General features: G+C 36.0%; 1 long non-coding RNA gene across 1 annotated transcript; it reads right to left on the bottom strand.

Moving 5' to 3' along the window:
- Positions 1 to 9,876: 9,876 nt before the first annotated feature.
- On the bottom strand, positions 9,877 to 13,341 carry LOC132615154 (uncharacterized). The gene is made up of 2 exons (XR_009572596.1): positions 12,881 to 13,341; positions 9,877 to 10,343 (listed from the first exon to the last, which is right to left on the bottom strand). It is a non-coding gene; the product is annotated as an uncharacterized LOC132615154 (long non-coding RNA).
- Between the last annotated feature and the right edge of the window lie 5,749 nt (positions 13,342 to 19,090).

A 19,090-nucleotide genomic window follows, 5' to 3' on the forward strand; every position in this document is an offset into this window, starting at 1 on the left:
GGTATTTATAAATGTAGCACACGTTTCTGCTCTATCAGCCGAACTTGTAACGTCCATAATTCTCTTCTCCGATGTCTTATCAATGAGCAGTTTGGTGCGTTGGAAACTAGACTCGACGAACTTCATTTTAGGCTTTTGTTTTGCTTCAAAACTCCTCATCTACTAAAAGATATTCTTTCTCCAATTTGGGCCAAAATTGCCCCTCATATTTTCTTCTAAGTTCCAACAAATTTAATTTCCTTAATTCACTTGCCCTTCAATCCTTTCATAGCTTACTATATGAACTTAAATCCTTATAACCATAAGTTAAACACATATAAGCTCACATATTTCCTGAAAGGTAGCTTGAATCTCAACATATGAAACTACGGGGTGTAACAACATTAGTGTATTTGTTAGCAAAATGAGTATATATCTATTAACACAAAAGGTATACCAGTTGGTGTAAATAATGTATACAACAATATAGAAGTTGTATAAAATATATAAGAGTATGTAAAATCGGTATATAAAGAATGTGCGTCTATGTATAATGTATGTATATTAAGCATATAAAGAACATATTTCAAGTATAAAAGAGTGTATATCAAATATAAAATGTCTAAAGAATTGTATAACTAGGTATATTAGTGCATAAAGAATGTTAAAATAATCTACGAATATTCATTGGTGTAAAGAGTTTATATAAATAAATTATTAAGAAAAGTAAAGTTGATTTGACTTGTTTCTACCGTCTAGTTAAAAAGAGTGTTCATTTAATGAATATCCTATCAAAAGAATAAGGAACAAAAGGATAGTAAAAATCTTGGTAAAAAATAAGTATAGGAATTATGTATAAAAATAATGAGTGAAAAATATATAATGCCTTTAATGAATGAAAGATTTGTAAATGGACGGCCTAGTATTAACCTGGCGTCAAAAATGTAGATTTAACTTAACTAAAATATGTATTAGTGTATACGAAACAACATAAAATGTGTGTTGTATTAAAAGTGTATAAAGAATATAAAATAAAGGATGGATTAATATTTTTGCCTAAATGCCAAAAGTGTGAATTTACTTAACAAAGTATTTATATCGAGTCAATCTAATCAATTTATGAAAGTGTAGACAACCTAAGTCTTGCCTAAAGCGAATAACGAACTTTAAAGTAAACATATAAGTGACAAGTAATTAAATATCCCCGCCCAACATTAAAGTGAAGTTTTCACTACTCCAAGTTTATGTTTTGTACAATTTTATATAACGCGCGAAAGTAAATACAAACAAGGATTCAATGAAGTCTTCAGGTTCCTTCCGAGTGTCGTCTTCGGGATGTGTCTCCGGGTACCTGTATAAACACTTAGTAAAAGTGTTAGTAAGAGAATAAATAACTATCGAATGAATTAAAGAAATAATGAATAAACTTAAAATAAAAACCAGTCTTTTGTACATGGGAGGCCTTGGAAATCGACGGAAATTTCTTCGTCAGCCAATGGTGTGGTAGTGGTTCTTTATCAAATAAAAAGAGGACAAAATTGTCCAACTAGTAGAGGGAAAACAACCAAACAAAAATAAACTTAACCGAGCAACACAATAGCAAAAAAAAAAAAAAAAATACAGAGCAAAGAGCAAGATATCAGGGAACCAAAAAATGTAAAAACAGTCTTGTATTCCTCATAGCACTCGGAGTAGTATTTTCGTAACACAAACCAACATGAAATTAGTAACATAAATATGAAATGCATCGAAAAATTAGTGCAACAACAGTAGCTAACAAGGACAGACTATGTTCATCAGAAAGGTTCCACACGACTCAAAAAATCAGTCCACAAATGGTGTCAGTCAGCAAAAATAAGAACAATATAATAAGGGTCTCTAGGAAAGTGTCATGACGTCATATAGAAACAGCCCAACAATATCAAAACAATTGTAATTAGTACGAGAAATGGTGAAACGATACCCAAAATGAGAACAAAATAGTGAGCAACTCAACCGTTGCTCACCGGAGAACGTGAACTCAGTCAAAGCACGATGATATATAAGCAAAATAGTGAAAAATAAGACCAGTCATCTGAGCAAAATAAACACGCCGGAGTTGCGTTTTCCGGTCAGATCGGCAGTGTGAGCGTGGGCTTGCTCGCCCCCGACGTGGTGACGAGGAAAAATGAAGGGGGAAGGATGGCGTTGTGGTGGTGTTTGGGCGTCACTAGTGGTAGTGGGTTGGTGTGGTGATTGCTCACTGGCGATGAGAGCTACCGGTGTATGATAGGAGTTTCGCCGGTGATGGGACGGTAGTGATGATGGTGAAGCTTTGAGAATAGAGAAAGGGTTGTTTGGTGGTGATTTCCTTGTGGGGTGTTGTTGATGGAGCAATGGTGTGGTGGTAGTGCGTCATTGAAGGTGTGGTTGGCTGCTCCGGTTCACCGGAGCTCGAGCTTATCGCCGGAGCAATGGCGGCGATAGTTTTGTGAAGAGGAAGAAGGGAAGAGAAATAATATAGTATTAGGTTTAGAAGGATAAAAATCTGAACAAATTATTTATTTGTCATTTGTGTAGAAGATGATGAAAATAAAATTGAACCCTTTAACTTCTTTTATAAAACAAAATGACCCCTCTTATTGTCCAAAGAATAATGGTCTTCCCCCTCTTGTCCCCTTTACCCCTTTTAACCCGTGTGCAAAAATATATTATCCAATGGATGAAGAACCCAACCCATCACCTCAAATGTCAACTTTTTAAAAAGGTGACGAGACCTTGACTTGATCGAATTCTTTCTCCTCGTTTAAAAATTAATTGCTCTGATTTTCTCTATACCGACAGACTCTAAAATATAGTTAACTAGTACATGTATGAATAATAATGTAAGTATAAAATATAAATATTCATGTATAAGATACGAAAATGTACTGCTATAAAATTAAGAAACAATTATTAATTACACAAAAAATGGTAGTATTCGCTGTACATGTACAAAAATAATGATTCTTGAAAAATGACATTAAATTGATAAAACTCCTAAAATGTGGACAGTTATCAATAAATCATCAAAAATGTAAAAAAAAAAGTGTATTTCGTGCTCTTTTAATGATCAGGACTCCCCGAAACGTTAATTTTAAGCCCGTCGAACCAAAATTAGGTGTCAACAGGATCTGCCGGAACGAAAGGTATACCCGGCCACGGGGTTAACCCAGAGCTCAGGGAATTATTTCTTAATTATTTAAAACATAACAGTGATTGTTTTGCTTGGTCCCACAAAGACATGACAGGGATACCTGCGGGCATGGCAACCCACAAGCTTGGGCTGGACCTTAGTTTCCCGCCTGTGCACCAGAAAAAACTGCCTATTGTCAAATTCCGCAGCAGGTTTGTCAAGGAAGAGGTATCTCGTTTGTTGAATATAGGGTCCATTCGCGAGTTAAATACCCGGATTGGTTAGCTAACGTAGTTGTGGTACCAAAAAAGGGAAATAAATTCAGAATGTGCATCAATTTTAAAGGTCTTAATAAAGCATGTCTGAAGGACTCATTTCTGCTTCCTAGTATTAATAAAATGATCGATGCTACTGCCAGACATGAGGTAATGAGTTTTCTTGACGCTTATTCCGGTTATAACCAGATACGGATGCACCCGGAGGATCAAGAGAAAACATCCTTCATCACAAATTTCGGAACCTGTTGTTATAACGTGATGCCGTTCGGGTTAAAAAATGCTGGAGCCACTTACCAAAGAGACTTATAAATAAAATGTTTGAGCAGCAAATAGGTAAGACAATAGAGGTTTATATTGATGACATATTAGTTGAGAGTCTTTATATAGAGGACCATCTTAGTCATTTGTAGGAAACGTTTGAGATCCTACAGTAGTTCAACATGAAGCTCAACCCGGAATGTGCATTCGGAGTTGGGTCTGGGAAATTCCTGGGTTTCCTCGCTTCTCAAAAAGGGATAGAGATAATTCCTGAGAAAATCAAAGCAATTGAAGACACTCCGGATACACTGGAATATGTAAAGAAGGTACAGCGGTATACCGGTTGTACCGCCGCGCTCAGCAGATTTATATCCAGGTCTTCAGAGAAATGTCACAAGTTCTTCTCTTTGCTAAAAATGAAGAACGACTTTGAGTGGGCTCCAGAATGCCGGCAAGCACTCTATAATCTCAAAGCATACTTGTCTTCACCTTCACTTATGTCAAAGTCGAAGGATGGTGAACTATTGCTAGTTTATCTGGCCATTTTAGAGGTTATGGTAAGTGTTGTTTTAGTCTGGGAAGAACAAGGTACGCAGTTTCCTGTCTATTATGTAAGTAGAGTTATGTCCAGGGCAGAAACACGGTACCCGCTTTTGGAAAGATTGGCCTTTGCCCTAGTGATGGCATCGCGATAGCTCCGGCCATATTTTCAGTGCCACCCAATTGCTGTCGTGACCACGTTCCCCTTGGGGAATGTGCTCCATAGGCTTGAACTATCGGGGGCGATTGGCAAAGTAGGCAATTGAATTAAGTGAGTTTGATATTGAATATAAGCCCTTAACGACAATCAAGTCGCAAGTTATCGCAAACTATGTTGCCGATTTTAGTCCAGGTGTGACCCTCCCCAAGCTGAAAAAGAGGCTTCTTTGGTACCGAGGGCTACACTGGGAGTGTGGATGCTTTATACTGATGGGGCGTCCAACATAAATGAACCGGTTTGGGGATAGTCTTACACACCCCTACCGGAGAATTCATGAGGTAGGAAATAAATAGCGTGCCTCTCACTAACAATGAAGCGGAGTATAAAGCTTTGATTGCAGGTCTTGAGTTAGCTCAGGGACTAGGTGCTGAAATCGTCGAGGTAAAATGTGATTCCCTGATGGTAGTAAATCAAGTTCCCGGGGTGTTTGAAGCGAAAGAAGAATGCATGCTTGGATACCTCGAAAAGGTCATGAGATTGCTTTCCATGTTCCAAGAATGGACGATGGTACACGTGCCTAGGGAAGAGAATGTGTAAGAAAATAAACTATCCAATTTGGGTTCTTCCAAGGGGTTAGCGGACCAAATTTAGAATTAGTAGTCTAGTTACTCCACTCGGCACTAGATCAATTTGAATACGACGAGGTACCGGATGACCCAAAATCTTTGAGGGCTTTACGAGCCAAAGTTGCCCGATATTGTGTCATTGATGGTCTGTTGCACTAGAGGTGTTTCTTTGGTTCAATGGCAAGATGCGTAGGGCCTGAATAGGCTGACTACGTGATGAAGGAGTAATCATTCCGGTGCAGAGTCTCTCACCAAGAGCTACTCAGGGCTGGATACTATTGGCCTAGAATGGAGGAAAATGTGAAGGCCTTCGTCTGGAGATGCGACAAATGTCAACGACATGCTCAGATGTTGCACCAGCTAGGCGAAGAATTGCACCCAGTTGTATCCCCTTGGCCATTCATGAAATGGAGGATGGATATAATAGGACCATGGCCAGCCAGTCGGGGACAAGTACGGTTCGTGCTGTTAATGACCGACTATTTCTCTAAGTGGGTCGAGGCGGTAGCGTACCAGAAAATCCGAGAGAAGGAGGTGATCGATTTCATTTGGCAGCACATTATATGTCGCTTTGGCATCCTGAAGGAAATAGCTTGTGACAACGGCCCACAGTTTATTGGGTCAAAGGTCACTAAATTTCTTGGGGACTTAAATATCAAGAGTATCACCTTAATCCCCTGTCATCCCAGTGCTAATGGCCAGGCGGAGTCAGCTAACAAGACTATAATCCAAAATTTGAAGAAGAAATTGGAGGATGCCAAAGAAGCATGGCCGTCCAACCTGCCTGAGGTACTTTAGGCCTATCGAACCACGGCAAAGTCAAGTACCGGAGAAACTCCTTTCTCCCTAGTATATGGGGCGGAGGAATTAATCCCGGTTGAAGTTGGTAGCCGAATTTCGAGGTACATTCGGGCCGAAGAACAGTCCAATACTGATGCTATGTTGGTACAACTAGATTTACTTCAAGAGCATAGGGATATGGCGTACGTTCGGATGGTCGCCCACAAGAAGTGGATGAAACGTTACTACAATCATCGTACCAACCTCTGACACTTTAAAATTGGGCACTTGAGACTCCGTAATGTAAGGCACAACCCCGAAGATGACACTACTAGAAAGCTTGGATCGAATTGGGAAAGCCCTCATAAAGTCATCAGTATAGTCGGTAAAGAGTCATATCAACTAGAAGATCGGAATAAACTACCAAGCAATTGGAACGTTATCTTCCTCAAAAGATATTACACCTGGATGGGAAAATGCGGTCGGCGGGATTGTACTCTTTTTTCCTTTGTCCCGTTTTTGTCCCAATTGAGTTTTTTCGGTAAGGTTTTTAACGAGGCAGTTCCTATGGTTTCCTGAACATTTTCCCCGAGGTCTTATCCAGTGCTTGGAACTTCATTCTCTACTCCCAAACACTGGGGGGCTATATGCACTCACACAGAATTAAGACTAAGCTATAAGCCGAAAGTCTAGACGAATATTGTATTGGTACAGGGAACTGCCTGAACAAAGGAACGTGAAGTCATGTAACCATACTGACCACGCTAGATGGCAATCAGACTACTTTTCACTTACATTTGGAGTTCAAGAGAAATAATAATACTTTCCTTCTTTTGAAAATTTCTTCTTATGAAAAGCAAACACATTATACGGATGCAATTTATGTCATACCAGAAAATATGTGCCAAATAGAATAAGGGCCCATTTTTTAAAGCACCATAAAATAAGGGCCCTCTTTTATAAATAAAAATAAAACCTCATTAAAAGGGAAGGTTATGTTCGGATTATTTGGCAGTCAAATAGAATTGTGTCGGCTTTGTAACCAGGTATATTAAGCAGAAACCTCGCAGTTTCCTTTAAAAGAAAGTTTAAGTTTGGAAAGAAAAACCAAGAAACTAGCTTTCTCGGTTGGGTAAAGTTAAAACCTTCAGATCAAAAGCCCCAAAGGCTTTAAATCAAAGTCTCTCTTTCCTTATCTTTTGAAACAAAGGACTTTGGCAATAGAAGAAAAAGTAAAGAAGCGGCTTAGAAAGCAAATCATTGATAGCATGAAACAAAATATTTCATAGAATACTCCGAGTTGGAAAGGGCCCAAAGGCAAAATCCCATAGGCCCGCGGAAGAAATCGATACGCTCGGTCCCATGTTCCGCTTGGGCATAACTGACAAAAACGAAAAAGACTAAGGTCTGCAGAACAAATTGTTTAAAAAGTACTACTCCAAAAAAAAAAAGGCATGCAGGCCCAAAACCATAATCTAAGGGAGAGAAGATGAGCCACCGGCAGCGGAGGGCCCCAGCGGATCCTCCCTGTTTGAGTCACTCTCCTCGAAGAACTGAAGGTTAGCTACTGCAAATTCAGCAGCAACAAAGTCAGCATCGGCGTCTAGCAGAGTGTTCGAAAGTTCCTGTCACACCCCTTGTCATCCCGAAGGACAAACGTTTTATTATTAAAAGGGTTTTTCCAATTGAAGTGACGTTTTGAGAAGGGATTATTTATTTATTCAGAGTCACCACTTGAAATTGAGTTTTGGTGTTCCAAGTCACCTTATGAATCTCTAATCAAATGGAAATGACTCTATTATTATGTTCTGCGAAAATAAAAGACCGGGTAAGGAATTCTGTTGACTGGGAAGAAGTTGTTAGGCATTCCCTGAGTCCCGTGGTTCTATAGCACGGTCGCTTTTATCAACTTATACTTGGCTAAGATTAATTCTTGGATAGAACGTGTTTGTGTTACTCGATTTAATTACTTCAAAATTAGCTTAGAAATGTGACTTATATTATTGGCTTAGGATCGTAACCGCACACAAAGCCTCTTTTAAATTATTAAGAGTTGACCAAGGAACGTATCTGCACGCATGGTTAAACTCAAACTAGTTGCACTCTTTTTTGAGAAACTGGTACTGGAATCAAATTGATTGCACTCTTCTGGCCATTTCGAGTTAAAAAGGAGTCAAGGAGGGTAACCCCACATGAGACTCTTTTGGAGTATTTTTGTTCGTACTCAACCAAGGGACGTAACCGAAGACATGGCCGAAGCACAATTAATTATTAAATGTCAAAGAGCGTAACCACACATAGGACTTTTAAAATGTTAACTAATGTTTAACCAAGGACCGTAACTGAACACATGGTCAACATTTTAAGCTCACCTAAGATAGTCTACCGTTAAAAGGATTAGTTGTCTCTTAAATCCGAAACAATCACTCTTTATCGTTTCCGAAACAACTCATCTCGCCCCTCACGATTATTAATTAGTAAGCCTTAACCATTTATCTAGGTAACAAAATATTCTTTAATTTAAACCCACCAAGAAAACCAACGTACAGATAAATGGAGACCATAGCAACTATATTGAGTAATAATATGAATGAAATAAAACAAGAGCTTCCTACTTGATAATTACATTTTAACATAATAACCCAAAACAGTCATGATAATCCTAAGACACAACTGAAAAGGAATAAATTAACACGACCATTTAAACCAAAATCTAACCAAATGTTCTTTTATCTTGGCCCAAAACCTTTAAACTCTTTAGTAATTCCTAAAAAAGAGCTTCTCAATCCATATTAGATTAGTCATATCGTAGGACCTAATAGCTCAGTTGGTTGACTACCTGAACTTTCACCTTGTTGGTGAGGGTTCGAATCCCCACATTGTACTCCCCTCCCCCGTTTTCCCTTCCCCTACCCCCTATGTAATAAAACAAAAAGAATTCAAATAAAAATAAAAATAGTCATATCTTCTATAATAAAAGGAGGATAGTCTAGCTTAATATTAAGCCAAGTGGTATATGGAGAATAAGCCACTTGGCAACGAAGTTATTTGTTTTAATTTAAGAAGAAATTATTAATTGCAGTTCAAATATTACCATATAAAGAATAATCTATATATGATTTTAAAAAATAATCTTTTATAATATTATTCCTTATATGGACATTAGAATATTTACAATTCAAATTTATTCCTAATTTGGAACATAATCAGTAGATTAATAAAAAGGAAGATTTGTCTTATTAATTGTCAATTAACTTATTAATTACCATTAGAATAAATTTTCTTCCAAATCAAACTCTTGATTGAATAGGCTAATGCGTGTATTAAAAATATTTTGTTGAACTATATTTTTCTGAATAGGCTAATTGGTGTATTAAAAAGATTTTCTAACTTCTAACATTTAGAATATTTGAAATTTGCTAAAAATATTCAATAAAATCTATATATAATAAAAGGAGGGTAGTCTAGGTTAATATTAAGTCAAGTGGTATATGGAGAATGATAACGTCCCAATCCACTCCTCAAAGAGAAAGTGTACACGGTCGTATGCAATATAATTTACCCAACTATGAGTCGGGGTCGATCCCACAGGGAACAATATACTAGGCGATTTAAACAAGTAAGGAATTATCACCAACTACGCTAAGCCAAACACTTTTTCAATATTTGATTTTTGTTTTAACAACTAACAAAGATAAAACTAACTAGAAAGCGGGTAAAATGATCAATGGCCACAAGTATGGATACAAAGGAAATTACGCTCAAGTAAAGATCCGATGTATTTCACGATGTTACAACTATGAGTGAGTTTACGCTAATTAGATAATGATCTCTAAAATGTAATCAAAAGTCTCTCGACCAAATCAATGAATTTCACTCTAAGCTTTCTCAAGCCTTAGAGTGTGATATTAAGCACAATCAATATAATCTCAAGTAACTTTCCTATCTCTAGCTCAAGTTATTAGATGGGTTTTAAAGCCCCAAATTCTTGTTAATTAATCTTTCCCAACCTCAATCTTCCTCTCTCAAGCTCAAATCGAAGTAAATGGGCGGGTCTTAGGGTTAGCTAATCCCTTAAGAAACATTAAAGAATAAGATTAATTAAAACAATAAAGACCCACTTCAATAGAAATAAAAATCATTCAATACATAAGCATAACCAGAGATTTCATCCAACTTTGCAAATGCATAGTTTCATAAACAAGATTAAAGTGATGGAATAAAATTCTACACACTTAGATATACAATACAAAGCAAAGAATTAAAGAAAGCGTTAAGAAATTTATCATTCAAGTGCTCCAATCTTCTCCGCTAATGATATGGTTGATGATGAACCCAAGCTTCCAAGCTTGAAATGTGGCCAATGATGATGATATTTTCCTTAAAGTCTTCCTATTATAGTTGCACAATTTTCCAATAAAAAATATGTCCAAAATAGCCACTGATTTTCGGAATTACAAATCTTGCCATTTTTGCAATTTTAGCCACTTTTCTCATTTCTTCAATTTGGCCTCTTTTGACTTGTTTTCACTTGATTTCTTTTCCGATCACTTCTAAATCACATAAAGCTGTAAAATAAGAGTAAACGACATTAAATGCACTATTTTCTCAATCAAACATTGCAAAAGTCTAAGCTCAGAGAACAAGCCTCTCGCCAACAAATTCTATTTGTTTTAATTTAAGAAGAAATTATTATTTACAGTTCAAATATTACCATATAAAGAATAATTTATATATGATTTTAAAAAATAATCTTTTATAATATTATTTCTTATATGGACATTAGAATATTTACAATTCAAATTTATTCCTAATTTGGAACATAATCAGTAGATTAATAAAAAGGAAGATTTGTGGTATTAATTGTCAATCGACTTATTAACTAATAACTACCATTACAATAAATTTTCTTCCAAATCAAACTCTTGATTCAATAGGCTAATAAGTGTATTAAAAATATTTTGTTGAACTTTGTTTAGATCTGAAGACAAATATTAATTGTGACTATGAAAGTGAATAATTGATTAACAAACAAGAAACATATATGATAAAATTATATTGTGACCAAGGGCCTTTTCAAAATAAAATCTCACTACAAATAAAAGGGTAATTTGCGGAGGTTGAAAGTTACAATTCGTGGGGGTTTTAGCCTCCACTAATTGCTTGAGGAGGCTAAAACTCCCGTGAATTGTAACTTTCAACCTCCGCAAATTACTCATTTTTTCGTAGTGTCTACTTGGAGTATTATATAATCAGATTCTAACCCTATCGTACAATACGAATCTTCAGCGTATACATCATACCAAAAAGACATTAGGTTGAAGCAGTTACTTCTTTCAAAGAAATAACTTCGAAAACTAATTGTGTATATATATATATATATATATATATATATATATATATATATATATATATATATATATATATATATATATGAAAAATAAGTCTAGCCTATGATTATGACAACTTGCAGCGTAGAAGAAAGACAAGTGGTAATTTTAGGACAAATTAGTTAGGTTAGGTAATAATTATTTATTGTTTTTGAATTATAATTTAAAAATATAAATAATTCGGTAATTAATAAAAGTACAATTTCTGCTTTTAAAAAAGAAACGGATTTTTAGGGGGAAAACAACCGCTACCTTATTTAGTCCGGGAAACAATTCCCTACAATTATGGAGGTAATTAAGTAATCAATTAAATATAATCAAGTCGTAAAATTAAGACAGATTTAAGGGAAAGTTAATTAAGAGAGATTTGAGGAGAAGTTACAAAGAAGAAGAGAGTGATAAATACCCAACCACTACTTTTCTGCAATCAACCGATTCTCCAAACATCCCTACTTGCTTTTGCTTTTCATTGCTTGAATTTTCAGGATTATAACTTAGGAAATCTCTACACATGCATCTATAGTTCCTTCATTATATATTATTTTTGGGTCTTGCGTTATTACGAAGGTGATTGACTTTCTTGATTTTTTTTTTTTATCCTTTTGATATCAGGTTTCGGCAGAATAAGAGACCAAGCATGTTGATGGAATGTTATCACCAATTCAAAATGAGAGTTCAGTTGAAGAAGAAACATATGAGGAGGTTGAACATTGTATTCACAATATAGGTTTGGAACAAGAAAATTATTTGTCGATATGATTTTAATTATCCGCAGTATTTTTCTTTCTTGAGAAAAAATAAGTTGGTAAGTTTGGTAATTTCTTTATTCAGATATAAAAATAATTTGGTAATTCAACAGCTTCTATTTGAATAGAGATGGAGAATATTTTCTTGTCATGGATTTTCTAAATATTTGAATTAGTTGAAAGATGTAGCTATTTGATAGTCTTCAATTTCAAAATTAAAGATTGATAGAAAAAAAAAAGAGACGAGAGACTAGCAAACAAAAAGGAGTTGAGATGAGCAAAGAAGATGGTGATTTTTATATAGGATTTTTATCAAGTGATTGTATTTATCTTTTATTTGAGAGTTTGAAAAGAGATGATTGTGTGTGTATAAAATTTAAATTTCCATGTAAGTAATGTTAATAATTTTAATCAACGTTGAATCGTTGGATTAATGTATGTTGTGTTATTTGGAAAGCAAAGAAGCTACTCGAACAGTAAATAATAAGACATATTGTACTCAAACACATACTTTCAATTGTACGAAGTACATTTTTATACAAATCATAAGTTTTTCAGGTGACTTGATGTCTTTACCTTTAAATGCATAAGACTTTTTAAATGATTTAATTTAAAATTAAAATGACCGTGCATCACGCGGGTACTTAGACTAGTGGTCATTACGGCAAACTAGTAACTGAAACACTTTACCAACGTATTTGTTTATTAAACCAAATCAAAAATATGAATTTCTCAATCAATTTAAAATAGAAGAAAAGGAAAATCAGTTGACATCAACATAAAAAAAACGAGCTTAAGGAGGCATGATTCATGATAACTTTAAATTATACATCTGATATAAACCCAAACATATGGACAGTGTCAAACGAATATGCATAAGGTTACTTCAACAAACAATTTTTAAGGCAAATATAACGCACCAACACAATGGATAGATACAATGAAAAGAAAAGAGTATAAAGACTGAACCTTTAAGTAAATAGGAACTTTTTCTCTATTTTATTTTAACTGCTGTGAACTTGGACGGAAACCGCTAACGAGAGCCTCGACTGAACGGAGTCTTGCTGGAGAAACCGAAACTCGCCGTAAAGGACAACTGGGTTTGCACTGGCTATGGGTGGCTTAGTGAACTGATTTTAATGGGATTTTTGGTGGCTTTTCATGGCTGGAGAAAAGAAGAGGTGCTGGTGAAGTTTGATTTTAGCAAAATGAAAAAGAAGACCCTTTGCCGCTGATTGTTTTTCTATGCCCGGTTATTGTCCGTATGTGTTTTGGAATTAGGTGTATTAGGATGATTGTGTTGTGTGTTTAGGCTAGGCAATCTGTATATTCTTATCCCTAATGCTAGTGTATGTATCTATCTCTAATGTCCTTGGAAAAGAAGTAAAAAAAGGAAAAGATGAGTGTTGAGTCTGAGTGTGTGTGTGTGCGCTCTTACGGCTGTTTTTCTTATGTGTGTAGCTCTAGAGTAGGTTTTTATAATTAGCTATTTATAGTATGCTTAGGTGTAGGATTTTGTGTGTGTTTATTCTTTTTCTTTTTCCCAAAATGTTCATGTATAAAAAATATTTTGCCAAAATGGAATGTGCCTTTTATGTGGATGGGATGGAATTTTGCCAAGTGGCAATACACTATTGATTTTCACTTTTTTTTAATTGATAAAAATAGTACTCCTAATTAAATAGCAAAAATATATAGTTACTCAATACTTATTTATTACATCTTTTACTTGAAAATTAACTAAATAGATAAAACGTATTTTTTTGGAAAATTTCTTTCTTTTATTGCAAATTAACACAAAATTTATACTCTGAAGATGAGACTCTTTTTTGCGGTTTTTACATTCTCTAATAAAACCTACTAAATAAGAAATAAAGGTCAAAAAGTTAGGATTAAATCTAGAAAATATTTAGATGCTAAAAATGGCAAAAAAAAAGCTTTATTAAGTGTTTACAAATCCAGCTTGTTGTCCAAAGCATCTTGGAAAGCATCACAACGCGCCTTCAGAATTGCGAGGTCACGGCCTAATTTCTCCTTGTGCTCATCGGCAATAAGGAGGCACTGCAATTTCTCACAACAATTTCGGAGCCCGGCCCTAGAATCCTCAGAACTTCTCAACTGCCCCCGAGCCGCCTCAAGTTCACTTTCTAGGCGGTGAATCCAATCTGGAGGTTCTGCTGGTCGGAACCATAGTTTGAAGAGCCTAGAAAGTTTCCTTATTCAGTTCCAAACTCTGTTTGGCCTCATCGTAGCTCAATCACAAGGATTGCTTCAATGACTCGGACTCTCTACATCTCACTCGTAGCCTTTCAACTTCGCGGTATAGAGGACGGTTCTCTGATGCCAGTGAATCATCCGCTACTTTCCGACCATTTACGGCGTTAGAGGATCTTCTAGGCAAGTTGGGACAATAACTTCTTCAGATCTTGACTTTGGGTACGGTTTGGGTCTGAGCTCTCCCCCGGTACGTGCAAGAAGAGATGTGTTGCAGGAGGCTCAGGTCAAGTTTTCGCAGGGTTCTCTGGAGGTGGCATGGCAGCTTTGCCCCTGATGTCCGGGGAATTTTCATCCCGTGCCTCATCATTATCAACATTTACAAGTCCACGATTGACCATCATAATGCCTCTCCATTCTTCAAGCAGGCCGCATCAGGTCCTTACCCGTGATCCAATTCCTTCGATTGGAGTCTTGGCTAGCTGTGTAGGGCTCCGAGCTTTGCGCTTCCGGCTGCTGGAGGATTGGGTGATGGCGTTCATGATGTTGGACAATGTGGTGTCACTAGATGGGATCCTTTATGCAGATGGCTTCCTCGTGGGAATTCCTAGTCAGAGGGAGGATAAAATTGTGAACATAAGAGAGTAAGGGAAAAGTGACTCGAAGGTTTTATACTGTGACTTTTTCCCTTCTACTAGTCAGAGGTAAGACTCTTCCAGGTTCTAACGACATTAGGGGATGCTTGGAGAAAACCCATCACCCAGTCAAATATTTCATGCACATATCCGGGAGCCATAAGAGCAACTATTTAGATAATAACGTTTAAAATCACGAGAAAAGCATGTTAAGAGCGTGAGGATGGTAAATGCAAGAACAGTCTTATGAGTATTATTCCAGGCCTCCAGGAAGGGGTCTTGAGAGGCATGGTGTAGGAAATTAGTTTGCATCATGACAAACTGGTCACACCAACCCCGGTCGAAGTCATCTTCAACGCTAGATATCAATCCGCGGTTGCCCCGGGCAAACAAATAAACCATCCCTCCCCGTAACAGGTGGGGAGAGTAAAGGGGCATCAAGTGGTCAATAGTGAATGGACGACCAACTCGATCGGTCAAGTGCTGAATGCAGTAGATCATCTTACAGAGTTGAGGCGCAAGTTGTCCAAGGTAGACCTGATATCTCGGGACTGGTAGCGTAAACCCTATAGTAAAAGGGTATGTGTGAACCATGGTATATCCTTCGACGTTGTGCGTCATCCACGACTTTGGGGCTCCAGTGGAAGTCTTCATAAACTTTAGGGAGGTTCTAATTGGTAATCGGCGAATGTATTTCCCGTACGAACTCATGGCAATTATCAATGCAGAATTCCCCCAAATAAGCACAGTCAAGAGGAAGAATTTCCGCAGCAATGGAACCTAGGTCTACCTCTTGGGTGGTCGAGGTTGCAAGGGCCTTTCCTTGTCATTGAGACCCATCGTCTCCTGAAGGGTATGAAGGGGAAGACAACATGCGAGATGGGCTAGGAGAGGCCATGGTTGGGTTGAAATCAAGAAAGTTGCACAAGAAGGAATAGGGTTTGAAGGCAAAATATGTCAAGAGCATGCAAGGAAATAAATAAAAGGCGTATGAATGGGAGTTGATGGAAGGAGCTTTTGAGTTTATATAGGAAAGACAAGCTGTTGTTTCTGTAAAATGAGGAGTTGCATATAATCATGAAACATCAATCGTCGCCGTCTTTAAAAGGTACTAATGACTGATGCCCATTGTGTCGATTGATGTGATGGGATGTTTGTGTTTTCCCCTCAAAAAGAGATAAATATGAATCTCTTCCCTTTCCTGGTCACACCTGTTCGAGTCATCGAAAAGCTGGGGGACTATCAGTATTGAGTTAAATATATATGATACAACTGGACCAATATGGTGATGACACATTCCTCGGAGGAAGTTCTTTATGCCTGGAGGCGTATCTGGCACCAGAAGACCATTGAATGGCTCCGGAAGAGAGACCAATGGTCTGCCGTTACAAATCAGGCTCCACGCCTTTGCGAAACGTTAATAGGATTCATTGTCCTCTTTATTGTGGCATGAATGCTCATTATTAGTAGGGGCACGATTCGTGGAACGTGTATCCAAAATCTTATGTATAAATAGGACTTATCATTCCATTGTAAGGGATACAAAATCCAAGAGAGAAATACAACATACACTATACACTTGCCTCATTTTAAAACTCTTTTTTACTTTATTTATGAACCAACAAGGATCAAATTACATGTTGTGGCGAAGTCATTAGCGTCAGGCTTCATCAAGGCTCAGGCTTTTCCTAACTTTACTTTGCTTATATTTCGTTTATATTACTTTTAACTGCAAATTACATTGCGTTATTGATCATATTGATCCACGTGTCCTTGATCACGAATACAAATTCAACTGAACCATTTTTCGGGGTAAACAATTATAACTTGTCACCTAGTTCGGTGAGTGAAAATATGCAAATCAATCCACATGATCCAACTTCGCAGATAATTTGTTGAAAGGTTTTATCGTGGTTTATTGCTACTACCCTGAAGTCATTCAAATCCTGCTTTCTAATTGATTCGACAAACTGAAGAAACTTTAGCCACGCAATAAGACCGGGGCCAGCTCAAGGGAAGGTCACTAAAGCAATTGCTTTAGGATCCCAAGATTGTTTATTTTATATAATATTTACATATTATAATATTGTTAATAAATTTTAAATATTATTTACATATTCTAATAGTTAATAAAAGATACTTACTAAACTTTATACTTTCGTTGGAACGTGATCGAGGTTATTCGGATAAATAATTGAATTACTATTAATTTACTTTACTAGTACTATTATTACTTTTACTTTTACTACTAGGAATAAGAAGGAACAGAGGAGCTTCCGGTTCACTTGAATTGATGGATTTGGTAAATTTGATAAATTTACTACTTAAATTTATTTCATTGATTATCCTTGTATAATTTGGTAAATATATTCAACATCAGGGGCTTTAAATATTCTAAAAAGTTTCCTACGCCACACGCACTGCACAACTTTTTGAAGTACTACTAGTTACGTCAAAAAACGTGGGCCCACTCAAGCTTATGTAGTCTCTTTTGTTGGAGGACCCCTCCATTATGATTCTGCAACTTAAATGACCAAAAAAGTAGGAATGTGTACCAAAATAACGCAATAAAAAAAGTTACTATACTACCCTTTATGCACTAATTTAGTGCGTAATATGACTAAATTGTAACTTTACAGTCAAGTCCCGCACTAAATTAGTTAGTGCGCAAAAGGTCTTTAATAAAAAAATCCCAACATCTTTCCCAATTCAATCGGTTCCCCCTCTTTTTTTTTAAAGGCGCCATTAACAACTAAAAACTGAGGTCCCACATTAAAAAAAAAAAATCGTTTTCATGTTATTTTTTAATCCGAAAGTCAATATTCTTGATATATTCAAGTCAAGGAACAAGTTTCAAAGCTTAGATTTCGGAATAAAGCGCTATAGAGCTCGATTTCAAAAACTCAAAACAACCTTTAATCTAGGTATTTTACTATGAATTTTCTATTACATTGTTAAATATATTATTATCCTAAGCATAATTAATGTGAGTTACGGAAAAAAATGACTTACGCCCAAAAAAAAAAAAAAACGCAATAGGGGCTGTCTAGTGCGGTCAACCCCTTTTTTCGTTTTTTTTAAATATTTTTTTTGTTAATTATTTGATTAGCTAATTATTAATTATTTGTTAATGATATGTTAATATTTATTTATTAATTAATTATTTGATTAGCTAATTATTAATTATTTGATAATGATATATTAATCTTTAATTTTTTGTTAATTGTTTGATTATAGGAAAATATATTAATCTCCTAATAATATCTTTATTTGTTAATTTATTTATTTGTAAAATTGTTTAATCCATGTTAATTATTAATGTGCTAATTAGTTATCTAATTTTATGTGTTAATCTAATTTTATTTGCTAATTAGTTATCTAATTTTATGTGCTGACTAGTTATCTAATTTATGTGTTAATGTGCTAATTAGTGGTCTAATTAATAATCAATTGTGAATTAGAAATAGTTAAACCTTAATATCCTTAATATTATGTTTGTTAGTTAATTGTAGTTACTCATTAGTTTAGGATTGAACATCCTTAGTTTAAGCTTAAAAATATCATTAATATAATATTAGTTATTTAATTATAGTTAATATAATAATTAATAATTATTAATTTTGAAATTTAGATAGTTAATATAATTTCCCGTTAAAGGATTAGTTAGTTAGTATAATTTTTCGATAAAGGATTACATAATTAATATTACGTGCTAATTATTAATTAAAAATTATTTATACAGATACGATACTTCCATGGATCCCAATCCTTTTCATTCGGGCCCTTCGATGCATCAGTACTTTATCTACAGGCTAATCATAGGTCTCGGCTATTATGGGTTGGGGAGACATATTCTAGTGTGTTGTTCCGTCACTGTAGGATAGAATAAGCGTGGGATCTTTTAGGCGCTCGGCCCCCACATCGTCTCGTATTAGATATACTTTATCAAGGAGGTATCTACCATTGCATCGTTGTTGGTCGGGTACAGTATGATAGAGCTCTTGTGACGGTCATGATTGAGCGATGGCGACCGAAGACCCACACATTTCATCTCCGTACTGGTGAGGCCACTATCACGCTTGAGGATGTGGAGTTCATATATGGTTTACAGGTAGATGGACACTATTTATATATTGAAGAGCCTCAGCAGCCCAGATGGCATCAGCAGGAGTTGACCAGGCTCACTGGTTTCGTGCCAGAGGAGGCTGATTTCTGAGGACAGACTTGGTTGTCGTTGGTTTCCCTCTGTACTCACTTGCGTCTCATAGACATCCAACATCCTATTACAGAGGACATACCTCAGGTGGATGTCGATCGTCGTACTTGTCTG

The sequence above is a fragment of the Lycium barbarum genome, chromosome 10, assembly GCF_019175385.1.
Source record: "Lycium barbarum isolate Lr01 chromosome 10, ASM1917538v2, whole genome shotgun sequence".
Lineage (NCBI taxonomy): Eukaryota > Viridiplantae > Streptophyta > Magnoliopsida > Solanales > Solanaceae > Lycium > Lycium barbarum.